Source organism: Prionailurus bengalensis, chromosome C1 (genome assembly GCF_016509475.1).
Source record: "Prionailurus bengalensis isolate Pbe53 chromosome C1, Fcat_Pben_1.1_paternal_pri, whole genome shotgun sequence".
Lineage (NCBI taxonomy): Eukaryota > Metazoa > Chordata > Mammalia > Carnivora > Felidae > Prionailurus > Prionailurus bengalensis.
In genome coordinates, this window is record NC_057345.1 from 164,650,327 (window position 1) to 164,673,941 (window position 23,615).

The following is a 23,615-nucleotide window of genomic DNA, read 5'->3' on the forward strand; positions in this document are numbered from 1 at the left end:
AAGGATAGCCATCCCACCGATTCTGTTCACACAGCCAGGGCACCCTGCTGGCTCCCACCCATCCGTAGGTAGGTTCCTGAAACTGTAAATCCTCCATCCAGCCCTTCCTCGCTGTGACTACCACCGGAAACTCTTTAATGGAATGACTTGGTCTGGTCTCTCCTTGCTCCAGAACCTTCACTTGTTCTACATAGCCTCCTGGAAAAAAAGGGGACACAACTCTCAGTTGAAGACCTTGAGAGCTTCAAGGTCTTCTGCGATCTGATGTCACAATTTCTTACCAACTTTGGCTCACAGTCCTTCCTCTATGAAATCTGTATTTTTTTCAAGACCCTAGCTTTCCTCCTTTCCCTGTCTCTTTGCCGTTCTTTACCGTTCCTTCCTTCCGGAATGACTGTCCCCCTACCCAATTCTTTACCATGAAACCGAATCCTTTTTTCAATAAACAGATGAAATATTTTTCCTCAGGAAAGAGCCCCGGTCATATTGAAACGATGTCTCATTTCCATCATTTAGACTTTTTTTTTTTTTTTAATTTTCTCAATTTTACATGCTGCCTCAAACTCAGTGATATTTGTTAGTGTCCCATACCTCTTATCATTTTGTTACCATTAGGAGTCCTTTTATTGTTTCCTCATATTGTCTGGACCAGTGCCTCAAACACTGGTTGAAATAGGGTCTTCTAATGAGCATTTGAAACTACAGAAGCTGTTTGAGTCTTTTAAATTTTATGTAAGACCCTGCAAGAAAGAAGTTCTTTTTACCCCTTCATGGAATTGCTAATGGAATGATGTAAGCCTCAAGCTGTCTACGTGAAGGAAGGACGAGCTTGGGATGAAGGAAGAAAACGATAAGGCTAATACTTAGAAAGAGAGTAAGGGAGAGAGGGCCAGCCTCACGCAAGTCAGGACAGTCACCGAGAACTTCAGCCTCAGGCTTCCCCAGATTGGGACCTAGCAGGTCGCCTTGGTGTTCTTGCTTGTTTGAGGCAGGCTTCGATTCCTTGTGAATACGAGGGCCTTCACCGTTTACAGATGCTGAGGGGCTTCTCCTGTTTTGAAGCCTATAAGATAAAGTTACCTCAAATACGTTCCTGCTGGGTTTCTGAACATCTGTGACGCACAATATATGTTCTTCTGAAGCCTACCGCTATTCTTGCTTCATTTAAGATGAGGGCATTTGGTAAACATATTAGGTTGCTTGAAAAGTATTTGTTATCTACCCTAACAATGATAGAAAAAGGAACTAAAATCTCGTTTAAAAAAGAATCCACAGACCAATGAGGGTATCACAGCACCTACAATGGCACCCTTTCTCAACCCACTTTGGGGGATTTCTGAGCCTCTTGCCTAATTCAAATGTCACATTTCTAATGGCCTCTCTCTCGTCCGGCTCTTCGTGCCTCGGATACTGGGGGGGGGGGGGGGGGCTGGGGATAGCTTCTAATAGATTGGCCCTCTGCCTCTTACTAAACGAAAGCACTTGGGGCACCTGGGTGGCTCAGTTGGTTGAGCGTCCGACTCATGATTTGGGCTCTTGTCACAATGTCACAGTTTCGTGAGTTTGAGCCCCACATCCGGCTCTGCACTAACCATATGGAGCCCACTTGGGATTTTCTCTCTCTCTGCCCCTCCCCTGCTTGCGCTCTCTCTGTCTCCCTCAAAATAAATAAATAAAACTTAAAAAAATAAAAAGAAAGCACTCACCCCCAGAGCTCCTGCGTCTCATCACAGATAAACCCGCTTCTGCTCTTGCTGCCAAGGACTTCATCAGTGCTCTGCTTACAAAGTCATCAGCCCAGAGTGCAGACTCTAAAGGATGGGTCATGCACTCTTCACTCCTGTTAAAGTGAAGGTGAGGAAGAGTTCCCCCTACCTGGCACTATGACAGTAAAGTCTAGGAGTTGTATCATGTTCAGAAAGGCAAGGGAAAATGCCTCCGGCCAGTTCAAAAACAGCAATGGCCATGTACAGGCAGCGGCAAGTCAATTCTAGACGGAGACAGATACTTTCTTTTTTTTTTTTTAAATTTTTTTTTTCAACGTTTATTTATTTTTGGGACAGAGAGAGACAGAGCATGAATGGGGGAGGGGCAGAGAGAGAGGGAGACACAGAATCGGAAACAGGCTCCAGGCTCTGAGCCATCAGCCCAGAGCCCGACGCGGGGCTCGAACTCCCGGACCGCGAGATCGTGACCTGGCTGAAGTCGGACGCTTAACCGACTGCGCCACCCAGGCGCCCCTGGAGACAGATACTTTCTTACAACATTACTTCAGAAGTCCTCTTTGTTGTTCCGAATCGAAACCCAGATACATCCATCAACTTTGTGCCAATGTACAGCTGATGGTTCTGGAAGCTTTGCCGTGAAGTGTTCCCTCACAGGTGGCTCTAACTTGTCAGTAGAAGGGAAAGCAAAAACGTCTCTTGGGAAGAAACTGGGTCACCCTTCTGGGAATCCTAGCAGAAAGCATTCACATCATTAGAAGATCCTGCGGTCTGAAAATTGCCATGTGATCTCCCTGAGCATTTTCTGAGGAAGGTGGAGGAGGCATCAGGGTCTCTCCATCTGGTTCCATTCATTGCACCAAATACTTGAAAGTCTTGAAAAAAAGAAGTCTGAAAATCAAATCAAACTAGTCACCCAGTAGCCAGGAAGCAACCCCAGTCGGGCAGGCCCTGAGACCTAGTGGTGCACTGAGATCCTTCTGGTGGCTTCTGACCAAGTCACAGGACAATAATGATCAAAGCCTACGGTTCTTCTCCTTGTATTTCAGGGCTTGTTGGGGTGATTTTTTTTTCTTTTGGAAAATTTAACCTCATTAAAGTTTATCAGCAGTCGGTTATTGATGATACTCTTCAAATCTTTTCCCGATACTTCATACGCAGAATGTTTTCTGAGATCCAAAGGTGCTATTGTTCAGTTTTGAAGTGTTCCATATCCAGAAACCAGTCAAGAAAAAGCTTGATGACAGATCTGAGGAGATCTTGAATCACCTCCGTGCAACAAATATCAAAGGAAAATAAAGACATGTGGGATTAGACATTCCAACCTCCTACTACCCCGTTAGATAACTAGCTAACAAGTTACTTTTTATTTTTTATTTTTAAAAATTTTTTTTTCAACGTTTTTTATTTATTTTTGGGACAGAGAGAGACAGAGCATGAACGGGGAAGGGGCAGAGAGAGAGGGAGACACAGAATCGGAAACAGGCTCCAGGCTCCGAGCCATCAGCCCAGAGCCTGACGCGGGGCTCGAACTCACAGACCGCGAGATCGTGACCTGACTGAAGTCGGACGCTTAACCGACTGCGCCACCCAGGCGCCCCGCTAACAAGTTACTTAAGCTCTCTGAGCTCTGGTTTCCTCATCTACACCATAGGAATTAAATACTTTACCCACAGAACATCACAAGTACTTAAAAAAGACCTAATTAATTCTTGTGCCCAGCAATCCCTTGTTCTGCCTGAGGACCCCTGTTCAGGAAAGCCCAAATGGCCTGTTGTTGCCTGAAGGTGATCAAGGCATGATTATTACCTCAGTGCCCACCTGAGACAGAAGTCCAATGGAGTCTGTTGGCCTGGGTGACACTCCCCCACAAGTATTATATTTCACTCCCACCAAAGAGAGATGAGCATTGTTGAGCTACTGCATTGCCAGATGGAAAAATTGCCCCACATTGTTGCCTCAGCCTAGACTGCTTTCTAGAATGTCAAACGCATGTGGCTTTCCACCCTAATTTTAACACAGACTGCAGCTTCTTTCCGACGGCATTTCCCCTGACTTAGTGTTGGGCCCTTGATTGTCCTCAAAACCCTAGAGACACCAAATGCTCCCTCCTCCAGAAGAATGTGGCCTATAGAGGAACAACACTGTACCCCAACTGAGAAGTTTTGAACACTTCCAGAAATGGAGTTGAGCTCTCCAAATGGTATCAGGTTAAGCTCTTAAGGTCTGTACTGAACCTGATAATGGGAGAACATCTCCTCCCTCAGGAAGAGTCTGTCCCTGAGTTGTTGCCTACAAACGTAGCACGGATGCCCACCGCCATCTGTCTCTGGTCAAGCTTGGAAGAGTAATGTTGAATACAGTGCCCCAGTTCTGCAGTCCCTTCACGCTGGACATGCTTGATGTCCCAGGATTTGACTGGCTCCCTTCTTTAGACTAATATGGCGGAGCAAATAATTGCACTGGATGCCTTGTACATTCCTGTCTTTAACTGGGATAAAGGAAGTTTCCAATATGGCGAATAGCTGAGGCTTCCAAAACTTACACGAACTATCCACACTCAGTTATCTTTCAGAAAGGGCATGTTGTGAAGAATTCGTTGTTTCAGAATCTGGCATCGTATTCTTCTTCCACGGAAGGGAGGGAATTGTAGTTTCTTAGTTTGAGCTGCTATAACGGATACCTGAGGCTGGGTGGCTTACGCCATAAACATTTATTTCTCACGGTTCTGGAGGTTGGGAAGTCCAACATCAAGGTGCCAGCAGACTCTGTACCTGCTAAGGGCCCTCTTCCTGGTCTGTAGACGACAGTCTTCTTGCCGTGTCCTCACATGACAGAGAGAGAGCTCTGGTCTCTCTTCCTCCTCTTGTAACAACACTAACCCTGTCATGGGGCCCCATCCTCATCACCCATTTAGACTTAATCACCTCTCAAGGCCCTAATTCCATATACCATCACATCAGGAGTTAGAACCTCAACACATGAGTTTGGGGGGGAACAGAAACATTTCAGTCCACAACAGGTGGGGTGGAAAGGAAAGAAGGCTGGAACCTACATTTGGTAGTCTAAACTGTACTGTTACATGATAACCTGATTCATATTTTATGATAAAAGTAATGTATGCCCTTTAAAAATGTTGAAATACAGAAATATGGAAAAAGTGCAAAATCACCACTGAGTCGATCAAAATTAAGCAACTCTCTCTCTCTTTTTTTTTTTTTTTACTTCAAGACTTCTCAGACCCTTTACTATGCAAATACATGTTTCATCGGGAATGCTTTTTTCACACGTCACCTAATCACCTGTTCATAGTCCCCCAAAGCACAGCTTGGAAGATGCTGTCCCAGGTCCCTAGGGAGTGGTCGTATTTCAGGATTTACACTGTGCTGATAATCAGTTACGATAAGATTCTTTCTTAGGAATTATCCTGCTAGTGAGGGACAGCTTGAGCAAAAGGTGGGGAGTTACAATTCATTCTACGGAGTGGGAGCCTGCGGAGAGCCAGAAATCAGACAAAGGCAAGAGTCGCACGCGCCCGGGATGACAGACATCGCTTGCTTCCGAACTGGGCCAGGCACGCACTATCTTTGCAAGCAGATGTCACGTGGACAGAGAACTGCACCTGCCTCTGTATCCTGCCTTCCCGGGTTTACACTGTCCTCATCCCTTCACTGGTAAAGCCCACTTAGGGAAACATTCAACTCAACTCCGCATGTACTAGTTGGAAAGTGCACGTTAATGCTGACGGTACCAATGCCCAGTGTAGGGTTTCCATTTTTTTTTTTTTCATTTTTTATTTTTTTCAACATTTTATTTATTTTTGGGACGGAGAGAGACAGAGCATGAACGGGGGAGGGGCAGAGAGAGAGGGAGACACAGAATCGGAAACAGGCTCCAGGCTCTGAGCCATCAGCCCAGAGCCTGACGCGAGGCTCGAACTCACGGACCGCGAGATCGTGACCTGGCTGAAGCCGGACGCTTAACCGACTGCGCCACCCAGGCGCCCCAAGGGTTTCCATTTCTAGCCCCTTTCCGCACGGCGTATCTTGGGGGGTGACTCTCCACCGTGTAATACAAAATAGATTTCTTTGTTTCTTCTTCTTGTTTCTAGCAGATCAGGAAGTCTTACAGAACGTGGTCCCGTGGCCTATGTCTGAGTAATTCTTGCCACTTACATTTTCTCTGACCTTCTTAACTGTCTAACAAACTCCCCTAAGTAGGTGTTTCTGCCTTAATATTTGGGCTACAAGTTCTGGTGACCTAGGTCTAAGGGGCAGACTCTATTAATGCCACAAACTGCCGTCCGTAAAGTCACGTCCACGTGCCTGATGCCATGCTAAGCGCTCAATACGGGTTATCTCATTCATTTTCACCCGACAGACCAAACCAAAACAAACAAGATGTTTGCATCCCCTTTCTATGGGTGAGCAAGCCTAGGCTTGGTAACTTCTCTAAAATTTCACAGTCAGAGAGCAGGATTCAAATCCAGGGCTGTCTGACTCCAAAACCCATCCGGCTATCTTTCTAATCACAGTCTCAGGCAGTGGTGCCCGAAACAAGTGGGGCCATCAGCTGAGACCTTATTACAAATGCCAGTTCTCAGGCCCTACTCCAGACCTCCTGGATCAGGAATTTGGGAGATGTGCTACCCAAGCACACGCGCATGCATGCATGTGCACGCGCGCGTGCACACACATACAAATATTACTCGGTCGTAAAAGAAGGAAGAAAATCCTGCCATTTGTGACAACATGGATGGACCTCGAAGGCATTAGGCTAAGCGAAAGAAGTCAGACAGAGAAAGACAAATGCTGTGTTTTCACTTATCTGCAGAACCTAAAAAAAGGCCAGACTCAGAAATAGTAGAATGGTGGGTTCCAGGGGCTGGGGTGGGGGGAGAAATAGGGAGATATTGGTCAGAGGGTTAAACCCCCCAGCTCTAAGATAAATAATCTTGAGATCTAATGTAGAGCATGGTGATTATGATTCATAATGCTGTATTATATACTTAAAAGTTAAGAGAGTAAATCTTTAAAAAAATGTTTTTTAATGTTTTTATTTATTTTTGAGAGGGAGACAGAGTGAGGGAGGGGCAGACAGAGAGAGGGAGACACAGAATCTGAAGCAGGCTCCAGGCTCTGAGCTGTCACAACAGAGCCCGACGTGGGGCTGGAACCCATGAGCCGTGAGATCATGACCTGAGCCAAAGTCGGACACGGAACCGACCGAGCCACCCAGGAGCCCCAAGAGAGTAAATCTTAAATGTTATAAACACATGCACACAAAGTCATAATTATTTGAGGGGATAGGGGTGTTAACTAACCTTCTTATGGTAATAAGTTTGCAATATATACATGTAACTAATCATCACGTTGTATACCTTAAGATTACGTGTGTTACATGTCAATAATACTTCAGTAAAGCTGAAAAAAGACAAGAAAAGAAAAGAAAAGAAAAGAAAAGACAAGAAAAGAAACAGAGTAAGCCCAGCAATCTGTGTTTCAGTCAGCTCTCCACGTGATTCTGATATATGCTAATGTTTAGAAACCAGTGTTCTGTTTGCAATCTAGAAGCTTACTGGAGTAGCCGATTGCTTCACTGCGTGAAACTACATTGTTTCTTCCAAGTAAGATCTTCTTTTCTTCAGATGTAAGTTTCAGCACACTTATGTGTAGAAGCCTGTGGCAACAGCCCCATGCTTAAGTTCTTAAAACTACAATGTGTATAAAAATAAAATAAAATAAAAGTAAAAACCACTGTCCTGGAAACCAAGCAGGAAGACTTGAGATCAAAGGTGAGGAACAATTTTCAGGCAGAATCGTCCACACTAGGGTGGGCCATCTCAAAAAGCTGGGCTCGGCTCTCCCCGTTTGGCCCGAAGGATGGGAGGGGCCCTGAATCTCCAGAAGATCCTTCCATCTTCATCACTCCCCCTGTCTCAACGACAGTGTCATACCAGCAAATCTTAGGGTGACGGTTAACATGTAACCCGACAAAGAACAGGATATTCCGATCCCATGAACAGGTGCTGGAAAAACAATCGGCAGGAACAGGGAGGGCACCATCACCGCCTTCTCCCTTCCACTCTCCCCGCGTTGTGGCATGCCATATATCAGCAGGCATTTCACATTAGCTCCTCAGATTCCCCTGTCAGGCAAATCCCACCTGTGAGCACTGCCCTCTACACCGCATAACACCGCATAGATCAAGAGCGGGGCGAGGCCCGAGTCATGACCACCATAGCTTTCCATAAAAGCTCATTAACGACGGAAGCATATTGGTAGGAATGGCGACTCGGCTGTTAGTTATGGCTCAGGAAGCCCCAAATGTACGACTTGCCTTTTCCTTTCTCCCAGCCCCAGCTCTACCCAGGAGAGGCTCTCCAGCCCCAGGAGTTTGCTCACGCCATTTTAGCCACCCAGTGAATGGTTTGCCAAGTTAGCAAGAGAATGTAGCATGGAGTGGTTAAAATGAACATAGCAGATGACCGCCCAGTGGAGGCTGTTCTTTTCAATCCCTGCATCTCGATGCTTTTTCACACCTCACATTTCTGCTGTTACCAGTTCCAACCCACCACCCTAGGAAAGGGATTTCTCCAAGGAGCCCTTGCTGCTGAAAGGCTCCTAGAAACCCCCTCTTCCCCTTCCCAGCCACACCGCCACACACAGGCATGGGCTGTGGAAACAGCTAGGGAACTAGCTCTACACCAACAGGAAGTTACCTCCATGGGAGGCTCCACAGCATGGCGGTGGTAAGTATCCATCCGGCATCAGACGCTTAGTGTTCTGATGTATAATAATAAGGGTGATGGCGATTGTTACATGTGGGGGCATGTATGCTTTTTTCTGAGGACAAGTTTAGCGCTTTCCGCTTATTCTCCAAGGCCCTCACGGCCCCAATGCAGTGTCTCGGGAAGAGAAGGCCAACCGTACTCTTGAAAAGCTCAGAAAGAAACAGTACCCATTTGTGCTCGAGAAGACGGTCCCGTGTGTTGGAAAGGGTACTGCATTATGAGCCGTATGATTCGGGTTTTAATCTCTCTTCTATCATAAATGAGCTGCAGCAAATACCTTATTAGAGCCCGGCTCCCGGTTCTTCATGTTTGAAAGAAACATCATCATTACTCCTTTCCTTGCCTCACACGATTGTGGGGCCCACGATAGGCAATGTGTGTGAAACCCCCTTTAGAGGAGAAACACCCCAATGAGCGCATGACAATTTAGGTTTTAGGTGTCTCTTCGAGATCTCGATGGATAGACCACGTAAAGTGGCCGGTGTGGTCTAGAAAACCAGGTGAAGAAATGACAACAGGGTGAGTTACATTGTTCTTTTTGTTCCGCCTGTGGAAAACATTATAGTTATCCCTGGAATAACTTATTAAAAATAAGCAGGCAGGGGCGCCTGGGTGGCTCAGTCGGTTGAGCGTCCGACTTCGGCTCAGGTCATGATCTCACACTCCATGAGTTCGAGCCCCGCATCAGGCTCTGTGCTGACAGCTCGGAGCCTGGAGCCTGCTTCACATTCTGTGTCTCCCTCTCTTTCTCTGCCTCTCCCCTGCTCATGCTCTGTCTCTCTCTGTCTCAAAAATAAATAAAAACATTAAAAAAAATTTTTTTTAAATAAGCAGGCAGAAATCCTTTGAGGGAAAGGGAAATCCGTAAATATTATTTGATTCCACCCAATCCAATGTAACCCTTAGAGCGACACAGCTTCCCCCCATGGTTTGCTTTAATTAAATGTCACTGCTAACTTCCTTGTAAAGAGACAGGCCTCTGCCATTTCTTCTAATTATCCAAATCGCCAGCCACTGTGTGTGGCCTTACCTAAGGCTTTTAACCACAAGTAATGTCACTAAATCAAAGCAAGTGGGAAGCGTCCCTGTTGCAGTGTCTCTAATAAATGCTACATGACATTCCTTTAAGACCGTTTGGAAATACTCTCTTCAGGGTTACACCAATTCCAACATGATAACTCATCACGTTAAAACCAGTCAGAACCAGAAGCCCACGTGTAAGCCATACCTCTCTCACCTCCTCTCGCGAGAGCAGCTGTATTTCATCCGGCAAGGACATACATTTGGCAATCACACTGCCGGCCTCGCCCATCCTCCTGCGAAAGGATGTTACGTGGTTTAATACAATTAACGGGACTCTTTCTGTGAGTTCCCTAAACCCAGAAGCTGATAGTGTCCTTGATAATAATAATAATAATAACAAAATACCACGTATTGATGATTTCTTCCATGCAGATGTCCTGTCTACCCGGTTCTATACCTTAGCACAATCCTTTGTAGAGCTGTTGTTCCCAACCCACAGCTGCGGAAACCGAGGCCTCGAGGGGTTAAGTAAGGTGCCTCAAGTATGAGAGAAACGCTAGAGACAAATGGAGTGGATGGACCCGATGAGAAGACAGTTGCCCAGGAGACTGAGCGAAAGGGCTCTGAATTCTTATCATCTGTGTATCTAGCTGTGTTATTCCTCAAGTCTATTTCTGTTTAGAATTTGAGCTGAAAACTTTAGGCAGCTAGAAACATGAGTTCCTCCTATTTCCAACTTACGAATGTAAAACTATAGAAACCCTGGAAAAAATGTTTGTTGTTCGTGAGAAATATTGTTTTTTATATTTCAGCATTTTACTATGTAGCTCCAGATATTAAAAATATATGCTGCACATTCTTTTTTTTTTTAATTTCTTTTTTTTTCAACGTTTATTTATTTTTGGGACAGAGAGAGACAGAGCATGAACGGGCGAGGGGCAGAGAGAGAGGGAGACACAGAATCGGAAACAGGCTCCAGGCTCCGAGCCATCAGCCCAGAGCCTGACGCGGGGCTCGAACTCACGGACTGCGAGATCGTGACCTGGCTGAAGTCGGACGCTTAACCGACTGCGCCACCCAGGCGCCCCTATGCTGCACATTCTTGATTTGTGTGCTGGTAAGCATGGGTGTGTTTGGCTCGTGAAAATAAAAAATTATGTACATAAGTGCACTTGAGCTGTGCACTTACAGTCTAGATATTTTCCTACATAGACGTTAGATGTTAGTAAAAAGTTTCAAAACTGTATCTACATTTATCTGTATGTTTGTGTTTCATCACTATTTTGTATACTTTCCCATCAAGCTGTTAAGTACATCTTCTAATTCTCCCCCAGTATGGTTTTCCTTTACAATGAAAATCTATTGAACGGCATCGTGGCAAATCTTTGCTGGCACTAGAAAACCGATTACCCTATGACCACACGTCAGGTCTAAACCCCTGATCCGGAGACCCAAGCAAGCTCTCTGTTTGGCAATTCTTGCTTAGAAGGTCAAAAAGGAGCGCATTACAAATAAAGGAGGAGGTCAAAAGAGACTGTTACCCTTTCTCTGTTGACCCCATTAGCCAGGGCAAGCACAGTGTTTGGCAACAGGGGTACAAGGTAGGGAGAAAGGTTGTTTTGCCGAGGTGAGGAGCAGTGCCCAGGCAAAACTCTGTCCTTTCCGCCCATCCAAATGAGGTTTGAGTGGAGACACTTCCTGGATAAGTACTGCTCCCCGCCCTCAGTCCTTGACCCAGAGTTTTGTCCTACCTTTCATCCCTCTCCTCCACCACCAGCTGGAGCAACCATTAGGCCACTGGGGATGGAGTGACAATAAGGTTTAAATGGTTTAAAAATAGTTGAACCAAAGCCTTTGGTGCCATATTTAATTCACACGGTTGCTCCATTCTAATCAGCTGGGATTATCTCATTCACATCTATTTTCATCAACATTATCTTCATTAGACAATTAACTATCAAAGGGCAGGGATTAAGTAAACGTTGCTCGGTGGGCAGTGTATTAATAAACTGATTCAGCTAATGAAACAAAGACCCAGGGACCACACACACACACACACACACAAATGAACAGTGCTCCAGACAAGAGAGCAATTTGAATATGAGATGCCCAGGCGGGGTACAGCAGGTCCATATCATTAGGAGCCCAAGAATTGCCTTACCATCTTCAACAAGTGCCATCCATCTCATGGTCTAAGATGGCCGCTCCAGAGTTCCATTACACCCGCGTGCCAACCAGCAGCAGGAAGAAAAGGGAAAATGGAGAGTATGCATCTTTCCTTTGAGGGTATAACCCATAAGTGGAACATCACCCTTCCATGGAAGTTGGCCATACCAATTTTCAGCCTTAACTGGCTGAGAAATGTGATCATTAGCCAGACAGCCATATGCTCTCCTAAAATTTGAAGGTTCTATTGCTAAAGAAAGAGGAGAGAATGGGTATTGGGAGACAACAAGTGAAACATACACTTATTCATTCATCCCTGTGTTCATTCATTCATAAACACGGGATGCCTACTTAATGCCAGGAACTGTGCTCGTGTTAGGAATACACTAATAAAAACCATCCTTCAGTTCATGGGACTTACACTCTATTGAGTAAGTACACATGGAAACAAACTGTTAATAAAAAACAGGTTGTTCTACCAGGATTATACACAAAGTACAACCCTCTGCCTAGCAGAACCAGGAAAGCTCAGAAAGGAGGCAGCCTTTTGTACCGACCCTTGAAACACAGTAATAATGACACAATAATAATTGTATTTCCTCAGTAGTTATTGTGTACCAGATATTGTTCTAAATCCTTTATATATATATATGTGTGTGTGTGTGTGTGTGTGTGTGTGTGTGTGTATACATACACACACACACACACACACATATATGAACTATATATACATTAAATCCCTCTGTGATAGAAGCCATTATTATTCCCACTTTACAGATGAGAAAACCAAAGCATTGTACCTGGTAGAATTGAGATTTGGACTCATGCAGTCTGACTCCAGAGCCTGTACTGCCTTTCATAAGAAAGAAAGGGTCTCAACTCCATTGCCTAAATCTCCCAATGCTCCTTGCCCTGTGTAAGAAAGGAAACACTGAAGAAAAGGGGGAAAATCAAAGACTAGAGGGTCTCACCAGCCTACCTAATGGCACGGCACAAGGGAACTCAAAATGCAGTGCAAGGGTCCTGACTGCTAGCTCTTTCTCTGAGAAGCATGGTTCTCAATGTACACTCTACAGAAACACTGGAGGATTCCAAGGACCTGTGGAATGCTTTCTAGAGACTTGGGTTTTTCAACATATAAGGCCATATCTGTTTCTTTACTCAAAAGTAAGTTTTTTGGATTTACCGAAACTCAGGCATCAGTTCAACAACCACTGCCCAAAACCAACATAATCATTTCCTTGATTCTGGGGGGCATTTTTGTGTTGGCATGAAGGAAAGCAACTTCCCGATGTAGAAGGGGTCCACAGCCTCAAGGAAGTTTGGCCTTCATTAAAATCAATGATGCCCAGGGGCGCCTGGGTGGCTCGTCAGTTAAGCGTCTGACTTCGGCTCAGGTCATGATCTCACAGTCTGTGGGTTCGAGCCCCGCATCGGGCTCTGTGCTGACAGCTCAGAGCCTGGAGCCTGCTTCCGATTCTGTGTCTCCCTCTCTCTCTGGCCCTCCCCTGCTCAGGTTCTGTCTCTCTCTGTCGCAAAAATAAATAAAAACATTAAAAAAAAATTAAAAAAAAAAATCAATGATGCCTTTAGAGAAGCTCTTCTGCTTTGATGATCCCCTTAGACACAATAGAATTTGTTAGTTTGCAAGGTATTTACTATGATTCTCTATTATTCTTCACAAATTGTATTTTATTTAAAAGACACGAAAGTGCTGGCCTTAAAAGATGAGAAGAAAAACACAAGTGAAAGCATTCAATGAAAACTTGGTAATATTTCAGCATGTTTCAATGAGTCTCTTTTTCTCCTGTTTTCTTCTGGTCATTTCCCACCCTTGATTAGTAATTTTACACCCTAATAGTAAAATATGAAATACTTTTTTAATACTGCCATGGTGGTAAAAGTGTTTAGTTTTTATGATGTGTCTCCAGAGATAGATCTTTAGCAGTATATAGTGAGGTTAATTCAGCATAAAATAGTATAATACCTTTCTTATTTCTGTTCGCTCATTTAGAAATTATGGGACAAATTCTAGCAAAAGGTTCACCCCACCGACTGGAGACTAGTGTCTTAAAAGCGATTAGGGTTTTTATTTTCTTTTCGGGGAGGTTAAACCTTTTTTACCCACTTTTTTTAAAAACTAATAAACAGGAGGTATTTCCCATTTTTGTCTCCTCAGATTCCTGGAAGAAGGTGCCATTATCCAAAGGCTTGCAGTGACTAGAGATGCTTCTCCCATCGAACCCCAGCCAGTCAGCCAGCCTCTCACTCTTCTCATCCGGTTCAGGCTCTCTCCCTGAGTACTTGTGAAATGAAAGGACAGAGTCCTTTCCACTCTGCCATTTTGTGAAGATACTAATGATATTTCCTTTGGCTGTACTGTTCAATTATATGAGGCAGAGAAAGAAACTGAGTTACCTATTTGGTAACACAATGGTGAAGCCAGGAAAATTTTAAAAAAGGAAAGGATGAGAAAAAGAAAAAGGCAGGAATTATCTTCCTCGGGCCCAGGCTACACTTAAAATGGGGGAGGGGGGGCTCCCCCAGCTCTGGTGCCCAGGGGCGGGGACACCTCTACAGGGATGCGTTTCGCTCCCAGGAAATCACAGCACCCCATCTTCCAACATGCTCCAGCATCATACAGAGTAAAAAGAAGGTTAATTTCAGATATGCAATGATGTTCACTCTTCTTAATATCAGCACTTACAAAAGTCCAAATTGGGCTTGTACAATGAGCTACATTCTAACTTAATCTCACAGTCGCTTCTAATTTCAATCTCTAATGAATGCTTGGCAACTCGTGTGCTTCCTTTCATAAAAAGACAAAGTTCCTGCTTCTCACTTCATAAAAGTGGCAAGAACAAGTGAACCTTTAGCTAATATGGATAAGAAAAGGTTAATATGAGGAGAACGAAAACACAATCTCCCCACAATTTTAATTTTACAGTGAAATCCAAAGCTCTCTAGACTAGATAATTGTTAGTTTTTCTGGGTTCTTACTGCATTACCCCACTTGGAAACCTATTAAGAATCAAAAGTAAACATGTCCAACAAGAGCTGCTCCCTAATTAATACTAAGACACGTATGAAAACATTCTTGAACGTGAGGCTTAGTAGTATTGTATATTATACTGTCCTCGCTTATAAAAAGTTAAATGTTTCTTCAAATGAGAATGCAGACCAATAAAGATAGCTACATATGCACAATGTAGTGATCCATTTGACACGCAGACCAGTTCTGATAATGTTTCACTGCTTACCTGAATTTTAAAGATTAATTAATTCTAACTACCCTCCTGTGAGAGAAGCGATAAACAAGTTGATTAACAGAAAAGTTAGAAAATACATAACATCATGCAAGGCTACCACACCTGAGGTCAGAATTCACTAGTTGTGACAAAGAGACGTTAATTCTCAGTCTCATTTCCAGCTGCTTGAACTAGGCACCATGTCACAGAGGCGACAGAGAGAAAAAAAAAAAAAAAAGGTGACGCAATGCTTCACAAACCCCAAGAATTCGCTTCTGGTGTTTAAGAGCAGAAACTAAAACCGATCATAAATATAGAAGACCCAAATAAACCTGCTGATCTCTTCAAACTCTGACCCAACCTTAACCCAAGGATTAATGATTTTCTCAGAATTAAGCCAAAAGAGGTTTTCCGAGACACAGAACCCACCTTTCTAAACCATCAAAAGGCATCAAAGTACAGAAAACCGTGGCATCTGGGAAAGGTTATAGGGACCTGTCCTGATGTGGCCCCTGTGCTATGATCTGTATCCAGTCGTGTAACCTCCTGCGGGATTGCGGAACCTCTGGACGTATGACTTCCTGCCAGGACAATGTCTCCCATCCAAGTACTAACCAAGCCCGACCCTGCTTAGCTTCCGAGATCAGACGAGATGGGGCGCGTTCAGGGTGGTATGGCCGTAGACAAGGACAATGTCTCCATCCTTCACATTACTTGTCACGTTTTGTTTGGGATGTGGTGTGGCCACGTCTGATGAATTCAAAGATAGGAAAATAAGGACGGCCGAGACCTTTATGGAGGATCATCTACTGGGGGGGGGAGGTGCTTCTCTGGGGATACACCAAGTTCAGGAGTTTAAGTCCAGTAGACGGATCACGGCCTCCCAACCACTCACAATTCGGCAATACTGCGTTGCCACGTGACACGAGGGAAACTAACACGTCATCCTTTCCTAGACCTCACGCTTTAAGTAGAGGAACATTGATTCGTTTGTGCTGCTCGGCCAGCAGCAGACACACTGGTCCACGGGATAATTCCACGTAGATTAAAACTCTAGTCTTCTAGGTGCTCTGTAACTGCCTGTCGGATGAAATTACTGTTCTTAGACCCCAAACCGTATCCTTGTGGTCTGAAAAGCTACCATGGGTCTGAAAGTGCTTATCATGGTTACATGCTTACCACACCTACAAAGTCTGCAGCCTATTAACGGAAACATATGTAGAATGAAAGAGGGCGGGTGGGTTGTAACTGGAAGAAAGAGTATCAGGACAGGTTTTAAAAGTCATAAAACGCAGGTCTCATTCTTCAAGTCATTAAAAGACCCGTAGCAGTCTGCTGTTTAATACAATAAAATATAACCGTGAGGACCGTAATAGTTTAGCCGTATCGTAGGAGGAAAGAAAAATTAAATAACGTGCTAGAGAAAGTTGACCGAAGGACACAAAACCGAGAGCGTGGCAGTAATTTCTGTGAGGAATAACCTCGGGTGAACTTCAATGGTTTGCATATATAATGGGGAGCGCCAGCCTAACCTCCAGTGAGGAGTCTGCAAAGTCCCACTTATGGACCCTTTACTCTAAAATCTAGACTCAAAGCTCCAAAAGTAGACCAGAATCTTACCAGCCACTGGGGAATATCAAGTCCCCGGCTTCCCTAGTCTTCATTCTCAGGCATTTGCCCACTTGTCAGAGTTGAGAACAAGCATTCTGTGTTAAAGGTGGAGTACATGATTTAGAAAAATCGTTGATTTTGAGAAATAATAGTTTCCAACTTTGCTACAATTCCACTTGGACATGATGTTATGAGTTAGGAGGAGAGATGGAGAAGAGTTACAAAGATACTTGTACTTTCGCTCTGTCCATAATAACAGTAATAATAATCCCGCCCAAATTCACTCCCAGATAGTTAGCAAAATGTTTACTACTAGACTAGAAGTCTATCGCTATGTGTTGTATGATGAGAAAAAACTAGCCTCCGCGTTACGTTTTTAAAACGTGTACCTCTTACGAGTTTTTATAATTGAAGTGTTGAAAATCCAACACGCTCTTTCAAGAGGGAAATCTAAACAGTTTTCTGTCAGTAACAGCAACATACAGTAGTCTGGAACCTTCTTGAAGTTAATTGCAGCACAGCTCACTAATGAAACTTTCCGTCTATTAAATCTTAACAGGCGTAACTATAAAAATGGCGCCAAGCTTTCTCCTGCTCTGGAATGTCCCAGCTAGCACTTTGTGACTTTTACCCTTTATCTTTGTAATTGCTGTAATTATTGCAGAGTTGGAGTAGAATCAAGATCTAAGAATATGGTATTTTTTTCCCAAGTCCGATTTTTATCATATGCTTAGGATGAGAATATTTTGAGATGGGCTGCAAGGCAGGCGGGGGGGAGGGGGGGGGCGGGGGTGGACAGTTACACTCATTTCACTGTAGAACCCATATTCGGGTTAAGGGTTGTTGGATTATTGCTGAGTTCCCGGATACACATACGAGACGCTAACAGCTTCTCAAGAACGGTGATTTCTTGGTAAACTGATTTTATGTTTTATTTTGGAGACTTTATGTACTAATAGAAGTCGTTTTATAAATAATATGAGGATGGAGGAGAACATGTCAAAATCGTTACTTTCAGCTTTATAGCCTAATTGAAAAAATGCTCCCCTCTTTTTTCCATAGTAGCCATCTGAAAATGGCATAGTCAATATTTTGAAGTTTTGGGAAGAAAACCAAAGGAAACAACAGTTCTTTTCTATATTACTTGCTGTCATGAAGAACAAAATCCCTTTTATTTTATTGTCCCTGAACGGTCTTATGTCCCTATGGCGGGAGGAGGCCATAACGCTTGCCACCAGTTATTTGCTTAATTTCGTATCAATTTTTCCTAATATTAAAAAAGAAGTGCTTTAGGGTAGCACTCCTAGGAAGTGCAACCATTTTGCTCCTAGTTCCAAGCCTTTGTCCTAAATAGCAGCGCGAGAAAGGCAATGTCCCACTAGGAGACCGGTTGGGGGGCCAAATAGGATGAACGGTATACATAATGCATTGCAGGTATCTTCATAAATTCATACTTTGCTGCAGGATAAATGTATTTGAGTCTAATGCCCGGTGGGCATTTATTCCATTTCTATTTTCTCTTCACTAGGCAAGCCGGAGCCAGAAAGACAGCATGTACATATATAGTTTTGGCTACGATAACTAGGACATAAAACATGTTAATTAACTTGTGAAAAGTAAGTTTTGATTAGTTTTATAATATCTGCCTGGCACTTCAGTGATAAAGTGGATTTTTTGAATGACCCTGCAGACCAAATTTTCGCTTAAACGATCATCAGTTCCTACTTTATGTATTATATGGGCATCTCTTTACAACTGACCACTCAGCACAACATAGGTGCATCTCCTGAAGCGTGGTTTCTCTAAATGTGATCAGTACATAGACCACCTCATCGTTAATCACCCAGGGAGATTGCTTTAAAATGCAGATTCTTAGGCCAGCTTAATCACACGGTCTCAAGGAGGAGGTGGAGAAAGAAATCTGTTTCCCAAGCTCCCTAAATCACTCCAACGCACTGAAATTTGTGCCCAGCTATGTCAAGGGAACCTCAGCATGATTTACTACCCTCAATTATTCCACTTAATGCGTCATCTTCATTGTCAACGAATATATTTACTTAGCCCCCACCGAGTGCAAGACATTTTCCTGGGGGATGAGGTGAAGGCATGTCTGCCCTCCAGGCACTCGCGGTCCAGTTGGAGGGGTAAATCAAAGATGAATAGGAACACAGCACAGCCCACACCAAGCCCAGATAACAATAACAGTAAGAGTGGCCACTTACCGAGCTCAGAATGTGAGGTCTAGTTATACATTTTATCACTATGTCTCATAATCCTGGTTAGAAGATATAATTTTTCTTTTGTTATAAATTAAAACTTCTAACTCGGGAAGTTCAAGTGGCTTTCCCAATGCCACACAGCTTATAAACGAGAGAGGTAGAGCTGAGACCAGACTCTGACCCAAGGCCCATAGCCTTCCAGCCCACCGTGCTGGCCTATCCAAGGAGGGCTCAGGTACAGCAAATCTGGGCTCAGTACTGTTCTCGTTGTGCTGAAAGTACGCTAGCAATGTCACAAACAAAGCTTGGGGGGGGGGGCCTCAAAGAATAAAGCACCTCATGATATGAAATGTATACAGGGGTGTAGTTTACCCCTAATGTGACCCCATCATGACAGAGCAAAGGTATTATAGTGAAGTTGCCTGTGTTTTCTTTTCCCCCCCCAATATTCAAGAAGAAAGTATTCTGTTAAAAAGGTTAAGGTTCATTGTGGTCAGGGTACAATGATCTGACCTAGGTTTTTTTTGAAACCATGAGCATTTTTTCCTAATTCTTCAACACAGACTTAATTTAAGGGCAGATGGCAGCCAATTGTAATCTGAATTATTAAGGGGGCATAATTCTTTTTCAAGTGTTGCATTATACTACAAAGAAAACAAAGTTCTCTACATCCCTGAAGACATGGCTTCTCGAAAGAAACAAAGCAGAAAATAAAGAGCAAAACCCAGACACCAACATATCTAGAAATTTATCACATAGAAAAGTAGTAAGTTAAGTGGGTCAAAGGAATTTTATACCATCACAACTTAAATTGTTTTAGCTCTGCTAAGGTCAACGTAACCCAAAATAATTTCTCTACGTATTATTATCTTGAAAATATGAAATCAAACTATTTTAAAATATGGTCTTAGTCACTTTTTAATTATATTTTATTTTGACGTAAATTCATATGGAGTTGTAAGAAATAATACAGAGAGATCGCATGTTTTTACATGCGCAACATTTTGCAAAACTTTAATACAGTATCACAATCAGGATATTGACATTGACAGTCGAGATACAGAATATTTCTATCACCACAATGATTCTGAATGTTGCCTTTTTATCTACCTCCCTCCCACCCCCATGCCCTCCTTAATTGATCCAGGCAGCCAGCAGCCTGTTCTTCATTTGAGTAATTTTGTCATTTCAAGACTGTTGTATAAATTGAGTCACATACTGTATAACCTTTGGGGATTGGCTTTTTTTACTCCGTATAATTTCCCAGAGACTTGTGCAGATTATTCTGTATTAATATTTCTTCCTTGCTATTGCTGCCTAGTATTCCATGGTATGAATGTCCCACAGTTTTTTAAACCATTCACTCGTCGAAGGACACCTGGGTTGCGTCTAATTTTGGGTTATTGCAGATAAAGTTGCTATAACATTCACATCCAAGTTCTTGTTTGGACATAAACTTCCATCTCTCTGGGATAAATGCCCAGGAATATAATTGCTGGGTCATATGGTAGTTTCATGTTTAGTAGTTTAAGAAACTGTCAAGCTATTTTTCATAGTGGATGTACCCATTTTATGGTCCGTCCCATCAGCAATGTCTAAAGGATTCAGTTTCTTCTCATTCTCACCAGAATTAGGTGTTGCCCAGTGTCTTATTTTAGCCATTCTGATAGGTGGGTAGTGGTTATTTTCTTTCTACAAGATCTTTCGCAGAGAAAAAAAAAGGTTTTAATTTTGATGAAGTCCAATTTATCAATTTTTCCGTTTATGGACTCTGCTTTTGGTGTTACGTCAAAGAACTCTAGGTCTCAAAGACCTCTTTTTTTTTTTTTCAAGAAGTTTTACAGTTTTAGTTTCACATTTAAGTGTATGCCATCTTGAGTTAATTTTTATAGAAGGTAAGGCTTAAGTCAAGATTCGTTTTGTGACCCATGGATGTCCAATGGCATTTGTTGAAAAGGCTGTGCTTCCTCCATTGAGTGCTTTTACATCTTTGTCAAAAACCAGTTGAGCATGATTGTGTGGGTCTATTTCTGGGCTTTCCATTCTTCTTCTTCTTCTTCTTCTTCTTCTTCTTCTTCTTCTTTTAATGTTTATTTATTTTGAGAAAGAGAGAGAGAGAGAGAGAGAGAGAGAGAGAGAGAGAGAGCAGGGGAGGGGCAGAGAGAGAGGGAGACAAAGAATCCGAAGCACACTCCAGGCTGTGAGTTGTCAGCACAGAGCCCAACGCGGGGCTTGAAGTCATGAACCGTGAGATCATGACCTGAGCTGAAGTTGGACACTTAACTGACTGAGCCACCCAGGTGCCCTTGGGCTTTCCCTTCTGTTCTATTTTCTATCTCTCTTCAAATACCATACAGTGTTCATTTCTGTAAGCATATTACAGTTCTTGACATTCTTCTTCTTTCTTAATTTTTTTAATGTTCATTTATTTGGGAGAGAGAGAGAGAGAGAGAGAGAGAGAGAGAGAGAGAGAGAGAACATGCACAAGAGGGGAAGGGGCAGAGAGAGAGGGAGAGAGAGAATCCCAAACAGGCTCAGTACGATGTCAGCAGAGAGCCTGGTGTGGGGCTTTAACTGACAAACTGTGAGATCATGACCTGAGCTGAAATCAAGAGTCAGACGCTTAAGCAACTGAACCACCCAGGTGCCCCAACATTATTCTTCTTTTTAAGTTACTCTTTTTCCAAGTTGATTGAGCTATATTAGTTACTTTGCCTTTTCATATACCGTTTTAAGGGTGGATTTTTCACCTTTTCACTTTCAACCTCTTCATATCATATTTGAGGTATAGTTTTTATAGATCACATACAGTTGGGTCATGTTTTTAAATCTACTTTGCCAGACTTTCAACTGATATATTCAACTGATAAGGCTTAAGTCTGCCATTTTATTTTTATTTTCTGTTTATTCTTTCATATTTTTGTTAGTTACCTGATTTTCTTTTTTTCTGCTTTTCTGTGGATTACGTGAACATAGTTTCAAGTTCCATTTTGATTTATCTACAGCGTTCTTGAGTATATATTTTAGTATAGATTTTTCAGTGGTTGTTTTAGATATTACATGAAATATACATGACTTATCACAGCCTACTGGTGTGATTTCTCCAGTTTGAGTGAAGTATACAATCTTACTTTGCTCTTAATCTCTCCAGTTTATAATACAATTGTCTTAAATATTTGAAACATTTGGAATATTAGAAATTGGCATAATTTTTTGTTTCAACCATCAAATATAATTAGGAAACTCAGAAGAAGGAGAAGGAGAAGGAAAGGAGAAGGAAGAATGTATTTGCCCACATTTTTGCTGACTGTGTTTTCTTCTTTCCCGATGTTCCAAAGTTCCTTTGTTCATTGTTTCCTCTCTGCTTACAGAACTTCCTTTAGCCCTTCTTCTAAGGTAGGTCTGCTGAAGACAAATTCTCTTCCTTTTCCTTCATCTGAGAATATCTTGATTCCTGCTTCATTCCCAAAGGATATTTGTACTGAGTATAGGATTCTGGATTGATAGTTTTCTTTCAGCACTTAAAAATATTGTGCCAGTTCTTTCTCCATGGTTTATGATGAGAAATACAATATCATTTGAATTGTGTTTCTCCTGTAGGTAAGATACACTTTTTCTCTGGCTGCTTTAAGAATTTTTTCTTTGCCTTTAGTTTTCAGACATTTAATTATGATACATCTTGACATGGATTTATCCAGCTTTATTATTTTTGGGATTCTCTTAGCTTCTAGGGTTTGTCAAACTTGAGTTCTTGACAATTATTTCTTTGAGTGCCTTTCACAGCTCGTCTTTCTCCTCTCTCTCTCTCTGGAACTCCAGTGACATGAACGTTAGATATTTTGCTAGAGTCCCACAGCTCCCTGAGATTCTATTTATTTGTTTTTCAATCTACTTTATATCTGTTCTTCAGATTAGGTCATTTCTATTCCATTTTCCAGTTCACTGGTTCTTTTCTTTGTCCCCTCCATTCTGCTGTTGAGGCCATCACCAAGCTTTTAATTTCCATATTGTATGTTCTAAATTTTCCACTTAATTTTTCTTGATATCTTCTATTTCTTGATGAGGCTACTTCTTCATTTGTTTCCAGCACGTTCATAATTGCTCGTAGAAGTTTTTTGTTTGTTTGTTTGTTTGTTTGTTTTTGCCAAGACTACTTAAAAATCTTTGTCTGATAATTATCTCTGTTCTCTCAGTATGGGCACTCATAGTGTGTTAAATATTAGCCCTTCCAAAAGATATATCCACCTATTAATCCCTGGAACCTGTGAATGCTACCTTACTTGGGAAAAGGTCTTTGCAAATGCAATTAAGGATCTTAAGTTATAGAAATTATCCTGGATTATCTGAGCACTACTTAAATCTAATGATAGGTATCCTTATAAGAGAAAAACAGAGAAGGAGGCAATGTGTCTATGGGAGCAGAGATTTAAATGGTGCAGCTTTTGGGGCTCCTGGGTGGCTTAGTCAGTTAAACATCCGATTTGGACTCAGGTCATGATCTCTTGGTTCGTGAGTTTGAGCCCCGTGTCAGGCTCTGTGCTGACAGCTCAGAGTCCGGAGCCTGCTTCAGATTCTGTGTCTCCCTCTCTCTCTGCCCCTCCCCTGCTTGCTCTCTGTCTCTCTCTCTCTCAAAAATAAATGTTTAACATTTTTTTAAAAAATGGTACAGCTTTAATCCAAGGAATACCTGGAGTCACCAGAAACTAGAAGAGGCAAGGAACAGAATCTCCCCTAGAGCCTTGAAGGAAGCTCAGCCCAGCTAATACCTTGATTGCAGATTTCTGGCCCCCAGAACTGTGAAAGAATAAATTCCTGTTGTTTTACGCCAAAT